The sequence below is a fragment of the Octopus bimaculoides genome, chromosome 1 (genome assembly GCF_001194135.2).
Source record: "Octopus bimaculoides isolate UCB-OBI-ISO-001 chromosome 1, ASM119413v2, whole genome shotgun sequence".
In the NCBI taxonomy this organism is placed as follows: domain Eukaryota; kingdom Metazoa; phylum Mollusca; class Cephalopoda; order Octopoda; family Octopodidae; genus Octopus; species Octopus bimaculoides.
In genome coordinates, this window is record NC_068981.1 from 106910456 (window position 1) to 106929285 (window position 18830).

Genomic DNA, 18830 nt, shown 5'->3' on the forward strand with positions numbered 1-18830 from the left:
TCAGAGAATTGGATCATGGATAGCAATATAAAATTAATAGAACATTGGTAGGATTCCAATTCAGGAAAATGACCCAGTATAGCTTGTCAGTCAAACAATGAAGTGCAGGCTTTTACTGCTGAGCTTATTGTACAATATGTTAATTTGAAGTGTTCTTTGATTGGTTGATTTTCTAATTAGGATAACCATTATCATTTTAGCACCCATTTTTCCATATCATTGTACATTTGATTGTGACTGTAATACAACAAAATGCACATCAAGCTTGTGTTATCACATCTTTGAGGTTTACTATTCTGTCTTAACCACTTCTTGGAGCTTTAAAATAAACTGCCTATCATAAAATTCTGACACATTTTCATTCAAAATGCATTGTTTATTCATCCATAATGTGTAGATATAATAATTGTGACCCTTCTTTTATCATCATCATTTAACGTCTATTGTCCTTGCTGGCATGGTTTTGGATAGTTTGACCAAGGTTGGTAAGTTGAGAGGCTGTGTCAGACAACATATGTACCAATGTTTTTTGCTTTTTTGACTGACTTGTGCATAGCAATTTTTGTAAAGTAACGTTGATAAAGTATTATTCCATATGAAAGATATTATAATTACAAATCAATTAAATAAAAATAGCAGTTCGTAGCTTCAAGTCAAGACAAGCTTCTAAGTTAAATTTTCAATATATATTTTAAATACTTCTGATCTTTTATACTTTTGAAACAGGTTTCCAGTTTTTTTTACCTCAATCAAATGGAATAAGGAATTATATAATTTATCTTACTTTTTATGTTCTTTTTCCTTTTTGCTTGAAGATTTTAATGAAGGCTTTAAATGTTAGCTAATTCATTAATTTTACATTTACATGCTAATTAGTACATCAGAAACATCAAATAAAATAATGTAGTTTAACCTAATTAGGTTAAATATATTTCTGGCTTCATGAAGTCCTTTTTTTTAATTACATAATCACTATAATGAAATATATTATTCAAATTTAAATAGCATTCTTGCTATACAAAATTAAATTTACAGCATTTTAAAAAAATTCTCACCTGACTTCATTAAAATTCTTATGATAATTGTCATGAATCCCCTTAAAAGATCCTTTCAGTTCTTTTGAAACTGCATTTCTTGACTTTTAGAATTACATGCATGTAAGAAGCTGATTCTTTAGGTTTTGAAAAAAAAAAAAAAAATGAATTATGTGCATCTGCATGTGTAAAGGCTGCATATTTCAATCTAGTATAATATAGCTAGTTGTCAGATGTTCACTGCTGAAAGAAGGACAATTCATTTCAAGAATATGTTAGGCAACAGTGTGTGTGTGTGTGTATTCCATTTTAAAATTTGCTTGATAAAGACTAGAAAAAGAAAGCACTGAAGATTTATGGGTTTATGCATTTTTCTTTAATAAAATGTGATGTATTTATTTGTACATATGATTTTGAAAGATATTCTCACTAGGAAATTTATTGATAAATATAATAAAAATAAATAAAAAGTAAATAATTTTTTTCTTTGCAAATAGATTTATATCTACACTACAAAGCTGACGATGATGTTGATGGTGATAAAATGTAATATCGAAAATCCAAAACCTATTGACTGCTTTCTCCCATAATTTTCATATGGATATGCAATGATTCTCCTTTATTTTTCATTTTTAATGTATGTTTTATGTATGTTCAGTAATGATACACCTTTGGTATCTTTGATGGCATGATGGAATTGATTAATCTCATATTCCAGTGTATCGGGGTTAAACTAATTTACTCCTGGTCTTCTTTACTGACAGTTTCTTGATTCATGGAGATTGAGCTTGTCTCATCTATCCTGTCTAACTATTTATTGTAGAATGAAGAGATGTTTAATATATGAAATCATCATGTCATTTAGTATCTAAAAATTGTTACTTCCATGCATACATGTTCAGCATAACACTGCTAGCCCTACCATTGCAACAGTACAAAGATACAATGAACATTTTGAGTAATTGTGTACTATGAATTGAAGATATAAATGAATGACTCCTCTTTAATGCTGAAAACTATTGTTTCTTTGTTTTTTATTAATTTTTTGTGAAAATTTTGCCACTGAAATGTTGGTCTCTTTTGACTGAGCATGTGGTTAAAGATTTGTGGGTTTGTGTTGATGTCAGTTTGAATTCTCTGATGGATTTTTTTTACCACCAACTCTGGAAGGATGAAAGGTATACATAAACTGAACAAATTTTGAGTGCGGAACAGTGTGATGCTATACAACAAGCATACAAAATGGTGAATTACATTGTGTAATATTTTTTTGTCTATGAAACTATGCAGATTCTCAAACTGAAGTTTACATTATGAATTTTTGTTCTTACTCAAGTAGATGTGACATCTTTGTACAGAAATATGGAGTTTTAATTACTGTTTAAATATCTAATTTACCTTTGTAATTACTCAAATATTCAGTCTGCTCTATTTCAACATGTTGATTATATAATATTAGAGAAACCCATCCATTAAATTTTGTTTGAACTTATCTTTATTAGCATATATAAGGTTGTTGCTTACTGCTTGATAGCATTAATCAGGTAATCATGGGAGAGTAACATGGCACTATTGTTTTTCTTAAATATTTATTCAAAACTTTAGTTCTCTAATTAATGCCAGAAATTGCACTGTTTAAATGTAATATTTATGTTAGATTAAGTAATAGTTATTTAATATGATTGCTTTTGCCTTTAAATAAATAATATTGCTAATATATGTACATTATATTGCTTTGAATGTGTATTTGATTTCATAGAATATTTTTACAAAACAATCTTTATTCAGTTTTATTAAATTGTTCAGTTTTCAATATCAGTTTATTTATTGACAAAAAAATTTCGTCATCCTTGCTATGTTTCCTCGTGATCATGTAATGGAAGCTTGTGTGAATTTTGTGAATCTATTTCAATCTTCTGATAGTTGTTGTTTAGTCCTGAATCAGCTTTCACTGAGTAAAGCTATGATCAAAAGTTTTCCACTCACGGCCATCCTCTCTTTTTCTCAAATAATAGATATGTAGAGTTGCCTTATCCAAAGTATCTTCTCTCTTTTAGGACTCAGTGTGTAAGGGAAATAGGGTTAATAATTTTAGCTGGCTTGTTCTTATGATTGTAATAGAATTATATGCTTGGTGTTCGGTACTGTTACACCTATCTGAATTGTATGTATATGAAACTCATATCATGTATAACTTAGCTGTATAGATAGAAAATTAACTAAGGAACACTTGTTTGTAAGCATTGGCAGATATGGAATATATATATATATATCTCCTCTTTGTGATGTCTAATATTGCACTTCAGGAAAAAGACAGAAATCAGCAGTAAGATGCTTCATATGATATTGCAGTAATTCTTTAAACATTTATGAACATAAAAGGATGACATATCTCTACTTTAAGTAGACACAGGTGATGTTCTATAAGATTTATTGGTTTGTGGTAAATGGAAGCTGATCATCTATTTATTGTATCCTTCCTGTGCGGGGTGTGGGGACCAGGCCATGTCAAATGTTATTCTTCCTTGTAGCAGTTATAACATATACTTTACCCAGCCGTTGCTGCAGCTCAAAATGTCAGAAAGCTGATAATGATAATTGATTGAAATCTTTGTGTTTAAGATATTAGATGCTAAATGCCTAATTATTGGCATAGGCCAATTAATACTCAGCAACAACAATAATTTCTACATAGTAACTGCAAGATCTAATTATTGTTTATCTGGTAATAATATTCAATAAGTTGTCACATGTATACTTTGAAATAATAAGTGGCTCCCCCTACACTTGAACTCAATAGATTAAAAACTGTTCGAGAAGAATTTTTTTTATTAGTAGCACTTGAAATATTCAGCTGTGACCAAAAGTCAATATAAATTGATTATATCTTGTTTGTCTTCTAAAACAGAATATTAAGATTGAACAGCTGTTCTCCTGAAAATATTTGCACTTCTTCAATTCTAGTTGTGTAGCCCAAGGTCAACCATGATCAAATACACTCATGATCAAAGTCATGTTTTCTTTTGTAAGGCATAGTGTATTTTAAGTTATATTACCTAATTTGTCTGAGAAAGATTTAGTTACAATTCCTAACAGTTTGAGTTACCATGTAAAGGTTCCCTCCTTAGTTTAGTTTTTCATTTCATAAAACGATTCAGCAACTAGACAAAATATATTTTCCCTCTTTCTTCCTGGACCCTATCTAACTCTTTTGTTTTTCCTCTCTGTTAAGTATAAATACTGATAAGTAATTCAATCAATTCTAAAATTGTCAACCATTGTCACTATGGTTAGTGGCAATGATTATATGCTTTAGAAATCATTTTTCTGAAATCCCATACCTGCATAAAAATCATGGGACATTCGTCTTGCTAAGCTGCACTTCTGCATTCCTCTCTCTCTCCCCTTCAGTGAATTTAGTATTGTGAATGCTTGGCTGAGAAGCTTGCTTCACTACCACGTAGTTTCAGGTTCAGTCCCATTACATTATTTATTATCATGACCAGGTACCAACCCAGACTGCAACAACAACGTCCACTTGCCACATTTCTTGGTCAAACATCATTGCCTCGAGTTCTTTGATACATTCCAGGCCAGTGTTGTGATCAACTTGTTCATATAAGTGTGATGGTATTTTCCTCTTCTTACATCGCCATATGGATTCCAAAAGACTAATTTGGATGCTTCCATTCCAGGATGACTCATGCAGTAACCAAATAGTCACAGCCATCTTTGCCTGATCTTCTTGCTAACTTTCAACTTGTCATCTGTTGCTGCCATTTCACATTTAGGACCATTTGTAGCATCCTTGTGTAGCAGCTATCTAGCCCATTTGATAATTTCTTTGTCAGTGTCCATATTTTATGCCATATAATAGCACTGATTCGACAGTTGCAATGAACAGCTTGATTTTGATTTGCATTGGCAGTTTGGAGTTCCTGACCTTCTACTACAGCCTTGGGCTGATCAAAACCTTGTAAGCTGATTTGGTTGACAGAAATTGAAAGAAACCCTTTGTGTGTGTGTGCCCTTATTTTGACGTCACATTATAGTTGTAAATAGGCATCATCATCATCAAATAAGCGATGTTGTTCATGGCCATGGAAAAATATTAAAGGTAATGATGATGATGATTATCACTGACACACCTATCACAAATATCTCTATCGTCAATACCTGTATTGCTTATCTTGCTTATCTCTCAATCACTTTCTTCCTACCCTATTCTTTTTTATTGCCCTCTCATCTTAGTTCCTCTGTTCTTACCATCACATTATTAGTTCCCTCTCTCAGTCATCCTGGATATTCTTCTGTCACTGTTGTTCTCATATATTCAACTTCTAAGCAAGTAAAGATTCTGTAATCCTACGGGGTACAAAGTAACCCTACTTTTGGTGATGCCACCATAAAGTTGCTGCCAAGCAGCTTTATACTGACATCACCAAAAGTGATTGGGGTCAAAAAGACTCTTTGGTCTTGTCAAAGGCATGACAATCTCTCTAGTACTGAATGTAATAATTTTTTTTTTAAGTGGAAGAAAAGATTAAAAAAAAAGCACTTAGTACATTCTATGAAGTGATTGGTATTTGATAGGGCATCCTGCAAAAGAAATCATGCCAAAACTGAGAAGGAGTGCTTTAATTCTAATAAGAACTGATTCAGAGGCTATTGAACCATCCAGCCTATGCCTGCATGAAAAAAGAACATAATAGAATAATGATGGATGATATTTCTGTAAGGCATCATCCTTTTGTTTTCCTCACCCACTACAAGAGAGTCTTATATTATATATTTTTCAATCTGTTCTGCAAACAATCTATTTCAAAAAGCTTGTACACTTGTCTATAACATACAATGATTTCAAAATGTAACAGTGAGCTGTCTAGAAAATGTAACATTAAATATATAAACATATTTTCTCCATCTACATTTCTCTCAAATAAGAAATTGATTTGCTAACTATATAGTTTATTATATAATTTATTCATTTTATGAGGATTACTGATGTTTTTATGTTTTTATGGCCAGTAAATTTAGTTTACAAGTTGTTGTAAATAGCTGGTCAAAAACATCTACTCTAACAACTGTGTTAAGCTATAGAATATATGTGTATGTTTATATATATATAAATCTGCTTGTAAACTTTGTAATTATATCTAGTTACAGTGTGTATTTTCAGTATGAACACACAAAGTATTGAGGGTCAAAATAATGATGTGTACATTCATTACTGATATGTTCCTGCACACAATAACAAATACTGGCTGCAAGAGAACTTCTCTCAGAGAACAAATTCTCCCTATATACTTTGTGCTATAAAGACATGCCAGCTTTAAGTGATATCTGTGGGCTATCAGACACAATCAGTTTCACTTTCTCAGTGTTAGATACTTCCTTTGTTATCCGAAATCTGACAGGAACTTAGGTTCCTAAAGAGAAACAGCAAACATCTGCTAGTATTTGTTTGTTGCTTGCCAATCTGGAATTAATTTGGTATACTCACACAAAGTAACAAGGATCAAAATAATGATGTGTACATTTCTATTTTACATTTATTTTGTGTTGGCAATATCAAAGACATTATGACCCAACTGAACAACTGGTTCAGAGCAGTTAACAGTAGCCATCTCTTCAAGAGGTTTAAAGTGGATGTGTTTCCAATACAGTATGATATCCAAACAACAGTGACCTATACTCCATGACTCATAAGGAATTAAAGGAGAAATTGTGTTCCACTTAAAAATTCCATTGATGGTAAAAGACTTTAAAGCCACTGACCCTTTAGTGTTCACACCAAAAATAATTTCCCTTTATTTGTTTGAACTGGCCAAATCCAGCCATACAGATATGACTGGATTTGGCACTACTTTATGTTGTCTCAGTGCTGAATGAAGAAGCTAGTGTTTTGACACTTAAAAATGACTACAGATATGATTATTTGAACAAACAAGAAAGTTCTAGCAAAAAAAAAAAAAATTTTAACAGTATTTTGTGGCATAGAAGCTCATAAATTTATTCTGTATGAATGCTTCCTCTACAAAATCACTAAAAAAATAAACAAATCACATTATTGAATTCTTGTAGCTTTTAGATAGTGCAAGATAAAGCTTTTCAAGTAAAAATACCATGAAATTTTTAAGACTTCTTGGTTTTTTCAATGTTTGAAGAGAAGTGTATATCTTAGTCTTTAACAATATGGCAATTATAACTTTGAAGGTTTTACTCTTAATGATGTACAAAATATAAACAAAAACAAGAGTGATACGTCTTTGGACAAATCTGATATTGATATATATGAATTTTCGTCACACAAGGAAAATTTCGATAATGAAAGTGATGAAAATAATATTGAAAACAGTACGGCAGCATGGTTGAAGATTACTACATCAACCACAATTCCTGATTTCTCAGAAAAGACTAGTCCACAACACAAACTACCCCTCAATGCTCAACCATTGGACTATTTATTTTTACCAGAAAGTTTTTATGAGGAAACAAATAAATATGCTCAACACATAATTTCTATTCACGGAAGACCCAATCCACTATGGAAGCCAACTGATACTGCTGAAATGCAAGCTTTTTTTACTATAAACATTCTGTTTGGCATCAAGCAGCTTCCTCAACTGTGGAACTACTGGACTTCTGATATAAGGTATGGTGATCCATATATCTCCAGCATTATGTCAAACTATTGTATTTAGGAGTTGGCTGTAATTTACTTATTGAATTTGTTTACCGATACGGTTGTACATAGGGTAAATGTGTTTGAAAGTTGTGGTTTCTTTGTTTCCAAAACAACACTTATTTTAGTGCTGTTGACACTGCCAGATTGAATGGCACCACCTAGGTGTTGAAACCATAATGATATCTGTGGGGCAGCTGGATGATGGAGGTATGTTGGATTGTTAGTATGGCTGTTTTTGTATATGTTGAATAGTATTATTGGATTGTTGGTATGGCTGTTTTTGTATATGTGGAATAGTATTATAACACATCCTTTTGATATATTTCTTTCATTTTATTACAAATAATATGTGAAAGTGAGAAATTCACATCAATTTTCAGTATGTTACACACCCGTATTCACCTTTGCCTCACCTGTTGATGAGCTTTTTTTTATTAGATACATAGAGTACATAGCCACTGGTTGTACTTTATTTTCTATGAAAATGTTTGAATGGAATATAAAAAAAGAATAAAATCTACTGCCAATTATACCTGTATTTTAATTAATTCAAATTAATGTACCTCATCTTGAAAAGTGGCAAAATTGTTGGCAGTTGACATCTGGGATAATTTTAGTTACAAATCAAACAGGTAAGATGCATTAAGAATTTCAATTTTAGTGTTTATCCATAATGTTATTGTTTTTACAGCTGTTATTTAAATTTACCTGTCCATAAAAGTCAAATTTAATCAGAAAGATAGTTAAAATTACATGACTATAAACCACTGGTATATAAGCACCCACTGACAAAATTTCAAATCTGTATGCTAAAAATTAACAAAGTTGCAAGCAAATATTGTGGACACCCCTCTTGAACCTGAATAATTCAAACTAACATGAAGAAATAAGCATTACATTTGACAGATTAATCTGAACACTAAAGGGCTAAGGTTAGAGCTGTCAGTACATTGCTTCTATTTTGGGTTGAAAAAGTTAGACACATACATAAGATGATAAAAGGTGACAAGAAGTGAAAGCTCCAGGAAGCTGTGAAGGAAGCAGAGCATACTGGAATCACTAGGGGATTGTTGTGGTAGTCTGTCATGGATGGTTAGGATTTGGTAATTGTAGCATCAGGAGTTTAAAGCAGTGCCAATGCTGGGAGAAAGACTAAGTTTATAGTGCCGAGGGGCTGAGAAGCAACAGAGGAATATCGCTGCATAACTGAAGAAAGGCAAATACCTAGACTTGGTTAATGAGGCTCTTTCCAAAGGGCGGCATGTAATCTCATTCACCAAGGAAATTGGATGTCATTGTTTCCCTGCAAGATCAATGTGCTATTTCTTACACAAGATTGATTTGGAACTCAAAGACCTGGAGGAAACCATGGCAACTGAGATCAGCTTGAGGTGGTTGTGGCTGACAAGAGACTATAGATGCTTTCCTTGTGTAAGCAAAGGCCTATTCAGTTCTTGTTGCCCCACTCAGACAAAGCATATAGGCTAATAGGCAAAGTACTTGTAACACTGAAATGCCTACTAAAGATGCCAAAAGGTTCCAGACATTGTGATATCTTCAGTCAATATCAGAAGGGCTTTCAACATCTTTGTATCTCCTGCTGTTTCACTTATGTGTCTAAATTTAATCATGTCATGTTATAGTATATATCTGTGCCATATAATAACAATGTGAAGTAAAAACAAGTTTCTTCTCATAAATATTACAATTGTGTGAAATTAAAAATATCCTGAAAACTATTAAGATATGGTTTCGTATTTTTATTATTTAATAGTAAACTTCCTCAACTGTCTCAACAATTGGCATAAGGTAGAAGATTGTAAATTACTTTCCAAATAGTGTTCTTTGTTTTCTGTCCTCAAGATAGAATATATGTTGATGTACCTCTTTTAAAAGTAACAGCTACCAACACTGGCAGATTTCTACTATATAATGCAGTATTTGATGTTGAAAGTATTTTTTCTGTGTTTGATTGTTGGAATGAAACAGCAAAGACAATGATCGTATTTAGATAAATAATATTTGTGTGTGTATGTGTGTGTCGTCTAATTTTGTATCAATCATAGTAGTTATCCAGAAATATGTCTTCCTTCAGTTGATAAGCTGCTCCTATCATAAACATCATCTTGCTGGAAATATATCAAAGGAATGAAGAACAATAGTGTTTCATGACTTCCTTTTCATCATAGACAGATTTTTCTCATAGCTCAAGAAGGGTGAAACAAAAGTATCGTAATATTTTGCTGAAAGTACAAACATTGTTACAAAGTATCATCAAAAGGATGTTCTCGAATCTCTTCTGATCGGACATTTTATTCTACAGCAGTGAAATATAGAAATTGATTTTTAGTTTCCAGGAGTTTTAGCAGTTCTATATCCTTCTCTCCACCTTATTTAGTAGTAGGATTTGATACATAGAACATATTAGAATAGATTTACTGAAGCATCATTTCAGTTAATAATGCTTTGACAACCTTGTTCATTATTAGTTACAAGTGATGACTGAGGGAAAGTAAATTCTTGTGTGGGCGGTTTTGCATACAAAGATAGTTATTCTTATATCATCTATACCAGATGGCAATCTTTAAACTATAGGGTTTCGAAATAATTTAAAGAATTTGACTTCAAATTTTGTTGCTAATGTGAATTTTGCTAAATGCCTATGAGCAGACACAAACTCATCAGATGGAAATGTATGACTGCTAATATATATATATATATACCCACTTTTTTTCCATCAAGGGCTTATATGCCTCAATATTAGAGTCTTTTCTTTAGCCAATACACAGTGAACACATAAGCTTTAAGCTTGTAACTATTATTATTTACAGAATTTTTTGCTAGTAACACTTTTCTTCATTTAACGCTGAATATGCACAGGTTTGTTTGTTTACACAACACTATAAAATTATAGTTCTTAAATCTAACAGGGAAGAAGTGAGTGGGTAGTTTGGTGCAATCAGTTAGCACACTTATCCTAATATAAGAGCTGTGGATTCGTTTCCCACACATACTAATAACCACCTTTTTCTGTTGAGGGCTTATATGCTTCCATATTAGACTATTTTCTTTCGCGAATACATGGTGAATGCCTATAAGCTTTAAGCTTATATTGGGTCATCCCATAAATAATGAGGTTTTTTCAATTGCATGAACTAAAAGTCAGAGGTAGATGGGATAAACTATCTGCATCAACTTGCTATAAAAGCAGGTAGTAATTTTACCTTGTACTTATTCTTATTGCAAGTTTTGAAGAGTACAGTTCGATTTTAATAGTTATTTTTATAAAACTGTAATGGAAGTGAGTATATTTGGCATATTTTACTTTATGAGTTCAATAAAGGCAACAACACAAGTGTGAGGAATGCAGTATATGGGGATCAGACAATAAATGTAAGCCAGTGTCAATGGTGGTTCCAGAAATTCTGAGCTGGAAACTACGGCCTAGAAGACAAGCCTTGTCCTGGAAGATCTGTAGAGCTCGACAAGGACATCTTGCAAACCCTGATGGAACAAAATCCCATCATAACTGTTGAGGAACTAGCAGAGAAGCGTGGATTTGGTTATTCAACCATTCATCAACACCTGCATGCTATGGGAAAAGTCAGCAAATTGGGTCAGTGGGCTCCTCACAAACTTTCCAAGTCTAATCGTGCTCCAGAGAGTGAATACGTGCTCTTCTTTTCTGTCACATCTCACGAATGAACCTTTTTTGAACTGAATAATGACTGGTGATGAGAAATGGGTTCTCTATAAAAATACTGAAGACAGTGGGTAAGGAAAGGAGAAACACTAGCTAAAGAAGGTCTTCACCCACGTAAGGTGTTGTTATCTGTTTGGTTGGATATGGAAGGTTTAGTCCACTTTGAACTTTTAAAGCCAAACCATATGATAACAAAGATCTACTGTGAGCAGCTTGAGTAGCTTAAGTCAGTGCAAGAAGAAAAAATGACCATCTTTGATTTCAAGACAGTGTTCTTCCATCAGGATAATGCTCAATCAGATACTGTGAGGATGACATTCCAAATACTGGAGCAGTTTGAATGGGAAACAATGCCCCACCATATTCATTGGACATTGCCCTATCTGATTATCATTTATTCCGCAGTCTTCAGAATTATTTGGATGGAAAACATGAATTCTGTAGACAAGGTCAGAACAGTACAGAAGGAGTATTTTTCATCAAAGACAAGGGAATTTTGTAAGTGGGGCCTTGCAAGTCTACCAGATAGATGAAAATGCATTGTAGAAAATGAAGGAGAATATGTTTTAGATCAAAAAAGAACTTTGTTTATCTGAATTTTGAAGAATAAAAAAGGAGTATAAAAAAAAAACGCATTATTTATGGGATGACCCAATAATAATTATTTTTATTGCCATATTGATGTGGCAATGTGCTGTACGTGATAGGACACATCAAGCTAAGTAAAATTGTTGTCTTCTACACAAACAGACTTGTCCTTTCAGGTACCAGGGCCACTTAAAAAACACCCATGGCACTTAAAAAGCGCCTGTGCCAGTGCTGCGTAGCACACTTGTAACAGTGACACGTAAAAAGCACGCAACACACTCTGTTAAGTGGTCAGTTTTAGAAAGGGAATCCAGCCATAGAAATCATGGCACAACAGACAGTTGGAGTCCATACAGTTCCCTGCTAGCCAACTCCATGTCAAACTGTCCAACCCATGCCAGTATGAAAAATGGACATTAAATGATGATGATGATGATATATTTATATAATATAGTATAGTATAATATAATATAAAGTAAGAATAGCACTTGTCTAATGAGATTTATTAACTAGTTCTTTATACTTAGAAACAACACCCTTCATGTGTTGCCTTAATTTCAGTCTTCTGTAATTTTACGTTTTCACTGCTGAAATTGTTACATTAGTAGTAACCAAATTCAACAATGTGATGACTGTACACAACAGAAAATTATATTGAAATTTTCATACTTAATTTCATTTTTTTTTTCCTTCTAATTGTGTAAATTGTTTCAATTGTTTTGCCAGACAAAATTGTATCTTTTTAATTTATTTTTGCCTCTAACTGAATTTCTCTTTTGTATATGTGCATGTATGTATCTAATCTCACAAAAACACGTATACATAGATACAAATCACCAGCTGTGTAAATGTATATACACTCTTCAACTGTCATCCATTAATCATATTTTTAACACAGCAAGTCTAAAACAGATATTCTCTCAGGACAAATACCCCAGTAACTGGCCTATCAAAAGTGTATGCATATTATGACTTAGAGATGATTTAAAAAAAATTAAATGTTGCCTCAATTGCATATACCAGAGTTTTAATCCGTTAAGCAGTTATTTGCTACATCAGTGAATGTTATATCAGAGGCATGTGGGTGGCTCAAATAGACTGAAATGTATCTAGCTGCTGGGCTGCATTTTCATCTATCACTGATATTTATTGTAGCAGATGAGATTACCTTTTGGTATTGATACTGCTTCCATCACCAATAATTAATTTTTAACAAATCCGCTGGCTTTTTGTGACAGCAGTGTTTAAAATGATGAAGGTATTCTATATATCATAACTGTAAGATTTGCCCACTATACAGTGACCAAATGCTTCCCACTGATGATTTCCAATAGAATGAAATCATGTGATATGGGAATTCCAGTGCTCATGATAGACGGTTCTCATCTGCTTTGATCTGTGTGTGCTTTTATGCACCAAGCGCCTATAGGAGTGACTCCCTCAAGGCTAATAACACAGCATCCAATGTTCAAACAAGACATCCATGTTAAGTTGTATATAAAGATTATTGTTTGGTATTAATGCTGCTTCCATTGCTAATAATTTATTTATATATATATATATATATATATATATATATATATAAATATAAAGAGAGAGAGAGGTGCAGGCATGGGTGTGTGGTAAGAAGTTTATTTCCAACCAACATGGTTCTGGGTTTAGTCCCACTGTGTGACACCTTGGTTGTCTTCTATTATAGCCCCAGGCTGACCTAAGCCTTGTGAACAGATTTGATAGATACAAACTGAAAGAAGCCCGTCGTGTGTGAATTTGTGTCTGTGTTTGCTCACCTACTCCCCACCACCACCACTTCACAACCAGTGTTGGTGTGTTTACGCCCCAGTGATTTAGCAGTTTTGCGAAAGAAACTGATACACTAAAAAAAAATAAAATAAAAAGTACTGGTGTCAATTTGTTCAACTGAAATTCTTCAAGGCCAGCATGGCCACAGTTTAATGGCTGAAACAAGTGAAAAAAAATAGACACACACACACGGGTGCATGTGCACATATCTGTGTGTGTATAGAAGGACCCCCCCCTTCTTACATAAATGACCACCTAGAAAGCACCCTCTGGGGCACAAGTCTGGACAGGGTTGATTATGGAAGACTAGCAGCCACCCATGTATACTAGCCTCCCCTCTCCATGCCACCGAAGTTATCCAAGGCAAAGGTAAAGGCCAACACAGCTTGGCACCAGTGACGTCACAACTCATTTCTACAGGTGAGTGAACTGGAGCATTGTGGAATAAAGTGTCTTGCTCAAGACAAAAACACATATATGTATGAGAATATGTGTGTGTGTGTATGTGTCTATGTTTCTACATGTACACGACATATACATATAATCACTCCTATTTGCAAGAAACTTGAAATAATGACACAATGAACCATCAGCTTCAAATGAGTAATTAAAATGTATGACATGTACTTACTTTTACTTATGTGTGTTCACACACACACACACACACACACACACACACACACACTGCACATTTTTATAGGTATTGATTATACACGCACTCACTAAAATTTTCATGCATTTCAATAACAATTTCATTAATGTCTACTGTAGCTTGACTAAAGTCTATTTATGAAAACTGTAATACACTTCTATTACAAGAAGCAATATTGTAACTCTAAACTCCCTTTTGTAACTCTTAACATATCGAACAAATACAAGAGGTAAACTGTAAAAATGCTAGCAATCTTGTTTCGATTTTGTTTTATTTTTGTTTGTAGATTGTATCTAAATTCATTCCAAAATTGATTGAATGCCAATTTCCTTTTATGATATCGTCCATTCTATTTTTGCTCTGACCTATATTCTTAGGCCCATCATTTTACATTGTGTTATTCAGTTCAGAGAGTGGTGATTTCTTAAGTCGAATGAAAGCATATTTTCATAAAATTACATGAAGATATGCTTTCATTGATTATAATCAATCTGTTACTTGTTTGCTTTAGACAGTGTACTTGTCTTTGTCTTTTGTCAGTACATTTTGAAACTCTTGCCTATGTCAAAGATAAGTCAATAGAAATAAATAGCTTTTAGTTAAGCTGAACTAAATTTGGTTGTCTGAAGATGTAAAAAAGACATCAATTTTATAAACATGTTAACATTTTAGTAATTTGTTTTTATAAGAATTAAAAACGTTTTTTTTTTTTCAGTATTATGCTATTCATTTGCATTGTTTTGTGCTGTTATAATTTGTTGCTGATGAAATCCTTTATTAATTCACTTTTCTCCTGTTTCATTGGCTTTTCTTTGTCATCACTTATGTAAATGTTTCAAAATGCTCTGACATAGGATGAAGAAAAGTACACCTCATTAAATTGAGAATTACTAAGTATAATATCCCATAGCTTACTTGGTTATTAAGCCTGTGTGATTCAATAGTTGATACACAAAGGCGATTTATCATTTATTATTAATAAGCAATTTAATATCACACAAAGTGATGCTGGGGAATTTTGTAATTTATTAGGACTTCATACTCATACAGTGTGTGTGTGTGGAAAGAGAGAGGGAGGAGTGCTGCACGCACGGCCATGTGATTAAGTAGTTTGTGTTGGAATCTCATGGTCGAGAGTTGATTCCCATGGCATGGACACTGGTGTGTTCTACCGTAGCTACCAGATGACCAATGCCCCATGATGTAATTTGGTACACAGAAACTGGTAAATGTTCATCATGTATATATGTGCATGTGCATACCCAAAACAATGAAATAGTGCCAGTAGTGCACTGAAGTTCATCTCCTATATCTTTCTACTTCAAATTTGATGCATTGTACTAATGTGAGAAGTCAGTATGACTTGTATCAACGGTTTATTCTTGATATATATCTGATGAATAGTAATTTCTTTCTTGTCATTGATGAATTTCATTACTTATTTATTCATTTATTTATTTATTTATTTTTTTTTTTTTTTTTTTTTTTTTTTTTTTTTTTTTTTTTTGTTCCTCTTTTCTGTGACTCATCAAACTGTTTGGATATCTATGTCATTTGTTTCTCTGAAATTGCTCTAAGTTTGATTTCATCTTCGCTTCCATTTTTGCCTGTTTGTGTTTATATATGCTTTACTCTTCACTATCATATTTCTTCAACTGTTAACATGGTTCTTGCCAAATTGATAGTAACATAAAATGTCAATCACTAGTTTGCTAAATGAATAGACTTGGCATAAGTATTAATGCACAGCAGTAGTGTGACAATCAACAGTATTCTTTGTGATGACTAGGAATTCATTTATATATTAAGGAAGCAAGAAAATTGTTCCCTGTCTTATTATCACAATGCTGAATTAACAGTTAATTTTATGGTGCCTAACCAACTATGCTTTCTTTTTCTATTTTTTCTTATTAGAAATCCTTCTGTGTTGAAAGATTCCAATTTAGTCAGCAGGAGACTGACAGAATGAATGAATTATCAGAATTGGTTGCCAGCTGTTAATTTTCATCATATAGATGGTAAGCATTGTTTAATATAGCATCTTTTGAAATCACCAGCTTGGATTTGATTTTTTACCTAAAGTCTGATTATAATTTGAAGATGAATAAGCTAATTAAACTGACTAGATAAAATGCAGGATATAGGGATTCTTTTTGTGTCGGTATTCATTTAAAAAATTTATTTTAAGTTTGTTTTAACTGATCATAGGCTTTCTCTACAAAAATTTACCTTATGCCTGATCATTATGTAGACTTTTGTAAATTATTAAATAGAGATATGCTCTTAATGGTGTGTCTGGGTTCCAAATACAACTTCCAGATGCTACTATTTTCTTTACTTATGCCTCTTATGTCAATAAAATCAGAAAATGTACACAATCTCAAATCCTATGTCAGCTGTCCTAATGTACAGAGTCAACATTACATGATAAGTTTTCCCCTATTTTTTGTATGAACATTTATTTAACATGTCTGAAATTTCAATATAATAAGAGATTACACACTTTTCTGTCTTGTTCAATCATGCCAGTAGAAGAATAGCCCTTTTAATCTTTTAGTCACTGAATCATCATTATCATCATCGTTTAACATCTGCCTTCCATGCTGGCATGGGTTGGACAGTTTGACAGGAGTCAGCCAGGTAGAAAACTACTCTAGGCTATTGTGTCTTCTTTGGCAGGGTTTTTACAGCTGGATGCCCTTCCAATGCCAACCACTTCACAGTGTGGACTGGATACTTTTTACATAGCACCAAGTAACTTGCAAGACAAGGAATTTTGAGAGGGGAGAGGGCATTGGAGGAGGTGAACTTGTGTCAGATGATGAAAAGTTAGAGTATGACAGAGAGGCAGAAACAGGTGTCTTGCTATAGAGGAGGTTACCCAGCCATAGAGAGAGAGAAAGAGAGGGGGAGAGAGAGGTAACAAGAATGAGGACAGAAACAGGTGTGCTGATGTAAAGGAGATACTTGGTTACCTATCCAGAGGGTAGAGGAAGAGAGAAAGTAATCAAGAATGAGTGCAGAAACGGATGTGTTACTGTAGAGGAAAATTAATTTTTAAAAGTTGGAAGCACTGACCAGGTTCTGAGACCTGGAGTGCACTGTCATGTACTGATATTTGCATGTAAATCATTGTAGTGTGTTCTTTGGCAAGATACTTTAACAACAAAAAGAAAAGTCATATCTACAAAATATTTAAAATCATACCATTTATCTTTGATTTGGAAGGGAAAGAATAAAATGAGATGTTGATGCCATAAAAATTTAGAACCTCTAGGACATGATATAATTTATTTTTGGAATAGAGTGCCTTGAAGCATATTAAGCTATAAATAATAACATGTAAATATTGGGTTAAAAAAAACCTTTCACTTGTAATAAAGTTTGTAAAATGGATAGAAATACGTGAAGGATTACTTTGGTCTAAATAGAATGCATCTCATGTTTACTGGAGATGTGGGTTCATATTTCACAAGCAGCCTTCCTCTTTTTCTATCCAAAAGAATATTTCAACTTAATATTTACATACTATTATTAATAGCTTTACTTGCTTCAAGAGTCACTATTCCAAAAATTAAAAATAAGATGTTAATATGCTTTGGTAATGGCAATATGATTAACTTGGACAAAACCATTTTAGATAATTATTTCTCAACAGTTTAAATCATATTGTACAGTATAACTGTGGGGAAAAAAAATCTTTTGTCACCACCTGAAGATATTTTTTATATTCCATTATAGTATTATAATAGTTTTGTAAATGTTGTTGTTTACTCGCAAAGTAGCCTCCACCACGAAGACCAGGTCATGACTATTGAATTTTTTTTTTAATGCCTTTCTTTCCATCTTTTTAAAATGGTAGGGTTGGCTTTAAGAGTGATTTTTCTGCTATTTCTAGAAGATTAAGTTCTTGTGCAGAGATCCCCTCACTGGCTCACGTATTTACTTTTTATTTTCATGGGTATCTTGACTGTAAACTAAAGTATCATTAAATTTTTATTTGTCATATTTCACTGGAGAAGGCAACAGGAGACCAATCCTTAAAATCTTGCTAAATGCTTTATTTAAAGAAGCATAAAGAAATGCCTCACTCACTATGTTGGTACTCCGTCGGTTACGACAACAAGGGTTCCAGTTGATCCGATCAACGGAACAGCCTGCTCGTGAAATTAATGTGCAAGTGGCTGAGCACTCCAAAGACATGTGTACCCTTAACGTAGTTCTCGGGGAGATTCGGCATGACACAGTATGACAAGGCTGGCCCTTTGAAATACAGGTACAACAGAAACGGGAAGAAAGAGTGAGAGAAAGTTGTGGTGAAAGAGTACAGTAGGGTTCGCCACCACCCCTTGCTGGAGCCTC

At 33.1% G+C, this 18830-nt stretch overlaps 1 protein-coding gene across 12 annotated transcripts in view; it reads left to right on the forward strand.

Annotated features, from left to right (window-relative positions):
- LOC106872289 (polypeptide N-acetylgalactosaminyltransferase 1) overlaps positions 1–18830 on the forward strand; it is a 527244-nt gene that overhangs the window by 249311 nt on the left and 259103 nt on the right. For 11 of the 12 annotated variants that reach the window (XM_014919219.2, XM_052969078.1, XM_052969090.1 and 8 more), the window contains one exon: positions 16383–16486. The exons of the other annotated variant lie outside the window; for it this stretch is intronic. The gene's annotated coding sequence lies outside the window, so the exon portion shown is untranslated. The remainder of the gene's footprint in view (positions 1–16382; positions 16487–18830) is intronic. 12 annotated transcript variants of the gene reach the window in all.